We start from the raw sequence: 9,340 nt of genomic DNA on the forward strand, positions 1-9,340 counted from the left end.
ATTGCAATTCGTAACATATTGCAATTCGTAGTATATCATACAAAATGGATGATGGACAACCACAAATTAATACGTACCATATGAAATGTAACATCTCATACAGATTTGTTTTCCGCATTTAAATTGACCATGTTACATGTAGGTGGTATAGGTTGCCATACTGGGCTTTTTAAAATGTCATCTCTTTCTTTTTCTCTTAGCTGCCATATAACCCAGTGAATTTTTTTTATTATGGGAATGCAATTTTATTGTAGGCTGTTTTATTGGTTGAAGGCTATTTCTTGCCCTTACCATCAACATTACATCAATAGATTACCTGATGGGGATTTCCTCCATGTAGTGGACCAGCCTCACACCTGAATGGAGTAATTTGTCTCAGGTAAAAAAAAGCAACATCCTGCAAACATTTAGATTGACATGCGGTGTACTTCAAATGTAACTTTAGATGTTTGAAGTTAATTGCAAGCAACTACGTTACATTTTATTGATGACAATTACAGTTGAAGTCAGAAGTTTACATACACTTTGGTTGGAGTCATTAAAACTCGTTTTTCAACACTCCACAAATTTTTTGATAACAAACTATAGTTTTGGCAAGTCGGTTAGGACAACTACTTTGTGCATGACACAAGTCATTTTTCCCACAATTGTTTACAGACAGATTATTTTACATATAATTCACTGTATCACAATTCCAGTGGGTCAGACGTTAACATACACTAAATTGACTGTGCCTTTACACTGCTTAGAAAATTCCAGAAAATTATGGTTTTAGAAGCTTCTGATAGGCTAATTGACATCATTTGAGTCAATTGGAGGTGTACCTGTGGATGTATTTCAAGGCCTACCTTCAAACTCTGTGCCTCTTTGCTTGACATCATGGTAAAATTAAAATAAACCAGCCAAGACCTCAGAAAAAATAATGTAGACCTCCACAACTCTGGATTATTCTTGGGAGCAATTTCCAAACGCCTGAAGTTACCACGTTCATCTGTACAAACAATAGTACGCAAGTATAAACACCATGGGACCACACAGCCGTCATACCACTCAGGAAGGAGACGCGTTCTGTCTCCTAGAGATGAACATACATTGGTGCGAAAAGTGCGAATCAATCGCAGAACAACAGTAAAGGACCTTGTGAAGATGCTGGAGGAAACAGGTAAAAAAGTATCTATATCCACAGTAAAATGAGTCCAATATCGACATAACCTGAAAGGCCGCTCAGCAAGGAAGAAGCCACTGCTCCAAACCGCCATAAAAAAGCCAGACTATGGTTTCCAACTGCACATGGGGACAAAGATCGTACTTTTTGGAGAAATGTCCTCTGGTCTGATGAAACAAAAATAGCACTGTTTGGCCATAATGATCATCGTTATGTTTGGAGGAAAAAGTGGAATGCTTGCAAGCTGAAGAACACTATCCCAACCGTGAAGCACGGTTGTGGCAGCATCATAATGTTGGGGTGCTTTGCTGCTGGAGGGACTGGTGCACTTCACAAAAAGATGGCATCATGAGGAATTAAAATTATGTGGATATATTGAAGCAACATCTCAAGACATCAATCAGGAAGTTAAAGCTTGGTCGCAAAGGGGTCTTCCAAATGGACAATGACCCCAAGCATACTTCCAAAGTTGTGGCAAAATGGCTTAAGGACAACAAATTCAAGGTATTGGAGTGGCCATCACAAAGCCCTGACCTCAATCCTATAGAACATTTGAGGGCAGAACTGAAAAAGCATGTGCGAGCAAGGAGGCCTACAAACCTGACTCAGTTACACCAGCTCTGTCAGGAGGCATGGGCCAACATTTACCCAACTTATTGTGGGAAGCTTGTGGAAGTCTACCCAAAACGTTTTACCCAAGTCAAACAATTTAAAGGCAATGCTACCAAATACAAATTGAGTGTATGTAAACTTCTGAACCACTTGGAATGTGCTGAAATAAATAAAAGCTGAAATAAATAATTCTCTCTACTATTATTCTGACATTCCACATTCTTAAAATAAAGTGGTGATCCTAACTGACCTAAGACAGGGATTTTTTACTAGGATTAAATGAGAGGAATTGTGAAAAACAGAGTTTAAATGTATTTGGCTAAGGTGTACGTAAACTTCCGACTTCAACTGTATGTTTTATTGTGTCCTTCAAGAGAAAATTATTTCCTTAGCTCACTACGATTTGAATGCACAATAGTGCAACTATTGTACCACATCAGAGGCCAGTAGGCTTACAGCTCCATTCTGTGTTATAGAGCAACTGTATTTATCAGATTTATAGTTAATACAGTCCTGACTCCTGAGGAATTTGGGAAGAGTGGAGCTATGCCTTTCATGTCTGACAGATCATGCCCTTCTGTTCTGTACTTTTGGAGAAATTGTTTTATTGTTTCTGAGTCCTGGACTGAGGAAAGGACAGGCAGGGTTTTTCACACTGTGGTACCCAATGTTCTCAAGGAACTTTGATACAGTTTCCCACAGTCAAACTCTGAGGGATCTTACATGACGACTTGGAATTCGTAATCCCCTTCTTGAAAAGAGAGGGAACCACAGAGAGTGAAATACAGTTAATTGCATTCTTCCATGGTATTGCAATGATACAGTATGCTACTTCTGACCAGGGTTTCCTGAAAGAGCTAACTGTACTGACTTAATAAACGATATCAATGAGTTCAATAAAGCTTTAAAATATATGTTTTATGTATTTCTATTCAGCAATAATAAAATCAAATCATGTTATACTCAAAATTCATCTCTGACTAGCCTATAGGTATGAATGGAGAAATATTGATGGTTACATAACCTATATCATACAAACATAGCCTGGGTACCAGTCTGTTCAGCTATTCTACACCTTGTACTCCGTGTAATATGCATGTTTGGCATCTGACACAGACTACAAGGAGTTTAATATTAGCAGAAACAAACTGGTAACCAGGTTAATAGAAACGCAGATGCAGTGCATTTGGGAAATTATTCAGACCCCTTGACCTTTTCTACATTTTGTTACATTACAGCCTTATTCTAAAATGTATTCAATTGTTTTTTCCGTCATCAATACACACAATACCCCATAATGACAAAGCAAAAACATAATTCTTTTAACATAAGTATTCAGACCCATTTCTCAATACTTTGTTGAAGCCCATTTGGCAGCGATTACAGCCTCTAGTCTTCTTGGGCATGGCACTACAAGCTTGGCACACTTGTATTTGTGGAGTTTCTCCCATTCTTCTCTGCAGATCCTCTCATGATCTGTCAGGTTGGATGGGGAGTTTCGCTGCACAGCTATTTTCAGGTCTCTCTAGAGATGTTCGATCGGGTTCAAGTCCGACTCTGGCTGGGCCACTCAAGGACATTCATAGACTTGTCCCAAAGCCACTCCTGCGTTGTCTTGGCTGTGTGCTTAGGGTCGTTGTCCTGTTTGAAAGTGAATTTTTGCACCAGTCTGAGGTCCTGAGCGCTCTGGAGCAAGTTTTCATCAAGGATCTCTCTGTACTTTGCTAGGTTCATCTTTCCCTAAAACCTGACTAGTCTCCCAGCTCATCGCTTGGCAAAACATCCCCACAGCATGATGCTGCCACCACCATGCTTCACCGAAGGGATGGTGCCAGGTTTCCTCCAGATGTGACGCTTGGCATTCAGGCCAAGAGTTCAATCTTGGTTTCATCAGACCAGAGAATCTTGTCCTTCAGGTATCTTCTGGCAAACTCCAAGCTGGCTGTCATGTGCCTTTTACTGATGAGTGACTCTACCATAAAGGCCTGATTGGTGGAGTGCTGCAGAGATGGTTGTCCTTCTAGAAGGTTCTCCCATTTCCACAGACGAACTCTGGAGCTCTGTCAGAGTGTATGGGGTTCTTGGTCGCCTCCCTGACCAAGACCCTTCTCCCCCAATTGCTCAGTTTGTCCGGGCGGCCAGCTCTAGGAAGAGTCTTGGTGGTTTCAAACTTTCTCCATTTTAGACTGATGGAGGCCACTGTGTTCATGGGGACCTTCAATGCTGGAGAAATGTTTTTGTACCCTTCCCCATACCTTAGCCTCGACACAATCCTGTCTCTCTCTGAGCTCTACAGACAATTCCTTTGACCTCATGGCTTGAGTTTTGCTCTGACATGGACTTTCAACTGTGGGACCTTATATAGATAGGTGTGTGACTTTCCAAATCATGTCCAATCAATTGAATTTGCCACAGGTGGACTCCAATCAAGTTGTAGAAACATCTCAAGGATGATCAATGGAACCACGATGCACCTGAGCTAAATTTAGAGTTTCAAAGCAAAGGGTCTGAATACTTATGTAAATAAGGTATCTGTATTTTATTGTTTATAAATTAGCAAACATTTCTAAAAAAAACAGTTTTTGCTTTGTCATTATGGGGTAGATTGATGCAATTTTTAAAATCCATTTTAGAATAAGGCTGCAACTACCAAAATGTGAAAATAGTGAAGGGTTCTGAATACTTTCTGAAGTCCTTACATATGGGCAGGGTTAAGGAATAATAAGTTACATGTAGTCTGAAATTGCAAAAAAACGAACTGTAATCAGTTACATTATCTGCTAAAAAAGTTGTAAACAGATTACAGATACACTATATATACAACAGTATGTGGACACCCCTTCAAATGAGTGTATTCAGCAATTTCAGCCACACCTGTTGCTGACAGGTGTATAAAATCGAGCACACAGCCATGCAATCCCCATAGTTAAACATTATCAGTAGAGTGGCCTTACTGAAGAGCTCAGTGGCTTTCAACATGGCACCGTCATAGGAGGCCACCTTTCCAACAAGTCAGTCCGTCAAATTTCTGCCCTGCTAGAGCTGCCCCGGTCAACTGTAAGTGGAAACGTCTAGGAGCAACAACAGCTCAGCCGTGCAGTGGTAGGCCGCACAAGCTCACAGAATGGGACCGCTGAGTGCTGAAGCACGTAGCAAGTAAAAATTGTCTGTCCTCGGTTGCAACACTCACTACTGAGTTCTCTGGAAGCAACGTCAGCACAATAACTCTTCGTCGGGAGCTTCATGAAATGGGTTGACATGGCTGAGCAGCTGCACACAAGCCTAAGATCACCATGCGGAATGCCAAGCGTCGGCTGGAGTGTCGTAAAGCTCGCCGTCATTGGACTCTGGAGCAGTGGAAACACTTTCTCTGGAGTGATGAATCACGCTTCACCATCTGGCGGTCTGACAGATGAATCTGGGTTTGGCGGATGATAGGAGAACTCTACCTGCCCGAAGTCATAGTGCCAACTGTAAAAATTGGTGGAGGAGGAATAATGGTCTGGGGCTGTTTTTAATGGTTCCAGAGAAGGGATAACTGAACGCTACAGCATACAATGACATTCTAGATGATTATATGCTTCCAACTTTGTGGCAGCAGTTTGGGGAAGGACTTTCCTGTTTCAGCATGACAATGCCCACATGCACAAAGCAAGGTCCATACAGAAATGTTTTGTAGAGATCGGTGTGGAAGAACTTGACTGGCCTACACATAGCCCTGACCTCAACCCCATCGAAAGCGCTTGGGATGAATTGGAACGCCGACTGTGAGCCAGGAATAATCGCCCAACATCAGAGCCCGACCTCACTAATGCTCTTGTGTCTGAATGGAAGCAAGTCCCTGCAGCAATATTCCAAAAATCTAGTGGAAAGCCTTCCCAGAAGAGTGGAGGCTGTTATAGAAGCAAAGGGGGACCAACTCCATATTAATGCTCATGATTTTGGAATAAGATCTTCGGCAAGCAGGTGTCCACATACTTTTAGTCATGGAGTGTACTTATAAAAACCTAGATGATTACTTCTTGGATTAGTTTTAAATTCAGAAAAGATGTTGGACACAAAAATACATTAAACCTTTCTGCTTTATCAATGACATTCATTGAAAAAAAGAGCAAGTTTTCTTTTTGTAACCTAAGGCCTCTTAAAAGGAAATTAATCCAAAAGTAACAAAGTAATCAGATTCCGTTATTTAGTTTGAGAAATCCCAAAGTTACGTTACTGATAAAAAATGTGGACAGGTAAGTAGTAACAGATTACGTTTAGAATCTAACCTACACAAGCCTGCATATGGGCCATATACAGTATGTAAGGACTTGATATTTGTGGTATGAAAAACAGAAATAGCTACATACAGTACCAGTCAAAAGAGTGGACACACCTACTCATTATTTTGTTAATACTTTCTACATTGTAGAATAATAGTCAATACATCAAAACTATGAAATTATACATATGGAATCATGTAGTAACCAAAACAGTGTTAAACAAATCCAAATATATTTTATATTTGAGATTCTTCAAGTAGCCACCCTTTGCCTTGATGGTATCTTTGCACACTCTTAGCATTTTCTCAACCAGCTTCATGAGGTAGTCACCTGGAATGCATTTCAATTAACAGGCGTGCCTTATTAAAAGTTAATTTGTGGAATTTCTTTCCTACTTAATGTGTTTGAGCCAATCAGTTGTGTTGTGACAAGGTACAGTGCCTTGCAAAAGTATTCATCCCCCTTGGAATTTTTCTTATTTTGTTGCATTACAACCTGAAATTTAAATGGATTTTATTTGGATTTCATGTAATGGTCATACACAAAATAGTCCAAATTGGTGAAGTGAAATGAAAAAAATTACTTGTTTCAAAAAATGCTAAAACCTAAACAAAGGAAAAGTGGTGCATGCATATGTATTCACCCCCTTTGAAGCCCCTAAAAATATCTGGTGCAACCAATTACCTTCAGAAGTCACATTATTAGTTAAATAAAGGCCACCTGTGTGCAATCTAAGTGTCACATGATCTCAGTTTATATACACCTGTTCTGAAAGGCCCCAGAGTTTGCAACACCACTTAGCAAGGGGCACCAACAAGCAAGTGGCACCATGAAGACCAAGGAGCTCTCCAAACAGGTCAGGGACAAAGTTGTGGAGAACGGATCAGGGTTGGGTTATAAAAAAATATCAGAAACTTTGAACATCCCACGGAGCGCCATTAAATCGGTTATTAAAAAATGGAAAGAATATGGCACCACAACAAACCTGCCAAGAGAGGGCCGCCCACCAAAACTCACAGACCAGGCAAGGAGGGCATTAATCAGAGAGGCAACACAGAGACCAAACATAACACGGAAGGAGCTGCAAAGCTCCACAGTGGAGATTGGAGTACCTGTACATAGAACCACTTTAAGCTGTACACTCGACAGAGCTGGGCTTTACGGAAGAGTGGCCAGGAAAAAAGCCATTGCTTAAAGAAAACAATAAACAAACACATTTGGTGTTCGCCAAAAGGCATGTGGGAGACTCCCCAAACATATGGAAGAAGGTACTATGGTCAGATGAGACTAAAATTTAGCTTTTTGGCCATCAAGGAAAACGCTATGTCTGGCGTAAACCCAACACCTCTCATCACACCGAGAACACCATCCCCACAGTGAAGCATGGTGGTGGCAGCATCATACTGTGGGGATGTTTTTCATCGGCAGGGACTGGGAAACTGGTCAGAATTGAAGGAATGATGGATGGCGCTAAATACAGGGAAATTCTTGAGGGAAACCTGTTTGTCTTCGAGAGATTTGAGACTGGGATGGAGGTTCTGGGGAGGTGGGGATGTTTTTCAGCTGCAGGGACTGGCTGACTAGTCAGGATCGAGGGAAAGATTAACGGAGCCAAGTAGAGAGATCCTTGATGAAAACCTGCTCCAGAGCACACAGTACCTCAGACTGGGGCAAAGGTTCACCTTCCTACAGGACAACAACCCTAAGTACACAGTCAAGACAATGCAGGAGTGGCTTCAGGACAAGTCTCTGAATGTCCTTGAGTGGCCCAGCAAGAGCCCAGACTTTAACCCGATTGAACATCTCTGGAGAGAACTGAAAATAGCTGTGCAGAGACGCTCCCCATCCAACCTGACAAAGCTTGAGGGCATCTGCAGAGAAGAATGGGAGAAACTCCCCAAATACAGGTGTGCCAAGCTTGTAGCGTTATACACAAGAAGACTACAGGCTGTAATCGCTGCCAAAGGGGATTTTTAAAACAAAAAACGTGTTTTTGCTTTGTCATTATGTGGTATTGTGTGTAGATTAATGAGGGAAAAAAGCTATTTAATCATTTTAGAATAAGGCTGTAACATAACGAAATGTGGAAAAAATACAAGGGGTCTGAATAGTTTCCGAATGTACTGTATGTGTGTTTGTTCTGGACATGATGTAGCCTACCAATGTTAGACCAAACCGGCTATGGAGAACTCCACTATGTTGCTGACATGACCCTCCAAAAGTCAAAGGGGAAGTGGTGAATGATATTTCAGCAAATGTATGCCTCATTACTTTAGTTGGAAAAGATACTAACACACATCTCCCAGCAGCTCTGGGAAGATGTCCAAGACTGACACCTTTAGGGAGGCTAAATATTTTCCCTTTCTCGCAGCATCATCTGTCCACATTCACACCAACAGAGACCTCAAGAGCAGGAACCAGCTGTTCAGTTGCATGAAACCAATTAGGGTGAGAGGGTCTGTTGTTGAAAATAGAGCCACTCCACGGGTGAATAAACGCCAGTGTTTGCTCTGCCACCAGGTTCCGAGAGCCCCAGATTAAAGGGCACAGTCTCACAGCATGGCTCCTTTCAGAGTCCAATCTGGATTCCTGCTTGGATTAGTTTGAGTTGCTTAGCTCTGCAACAGCATGCTGTACGATGAAAAATTACACAGAGGTGTCTATCATATCACATCTGAAAACAGCTCTTTCAACATGGCTATCGCATACATTGTTTTAATGGTTGTTCTTTTGACTCAAATGTGAGTCAGTCTCTCCGGTCTACCCCTGACCTGAGGTCTACATTTCTGTAGGATCAAGTTCCCACCCAGTTATTGGGGTTATTGTAATGACATTATAAACGTTTATCACAGTAATCTCCCTGATGAGTGGAGTCATGAAAAGCCGCTCTCCTGACTGGCTTGAACCAGTCCGAACCAAGTGGACTTGACGTTTGGTTATGGGTGCACAGCCAGGGGCGAGAGGTGAGCTATTAAGAGAGCTACTTAAAATGAAATATTTTTGAAGCTAGATTAACATCAGTTCAGGGTGTTAAGGGGTAACAGGAGAAAGCTGGGCAAGGCTATTTTTATGTAGCTAGTATCACATGCACAGCGGCTAAAAGAGAAAAGGGGATTACTGAACAGTCTGTGAAGTGGTTCCGATATTGTGAATAACATAGTTCCTCGCCAGAGTAGGATAGCATTTGGCTGAAGCCAGAGTAAGATTTAGGTTCTCTGCCACCAAGAAAACACTGGAATGTTGGAAGTGAAGGTGTGTTTTTAGGACTCTGATCTGGAAACCATCATGGAAATCAAAG

Source organism: Salvelinus fontinalis, chromosome 1, assembly GCF_029448725.1.
Source record: "Salvelinus fontinalis isolate EN_2023a chromosome 1, ASM2944872v1, whole genome shotgun sequence".
Classification (NCBI taxonomy): Eukaryota; Metazoa; Chordata; class Actinopteri; order Salmoniformes; family Salmonidae; genus Salvelinus; species Salvelinus fontinalis.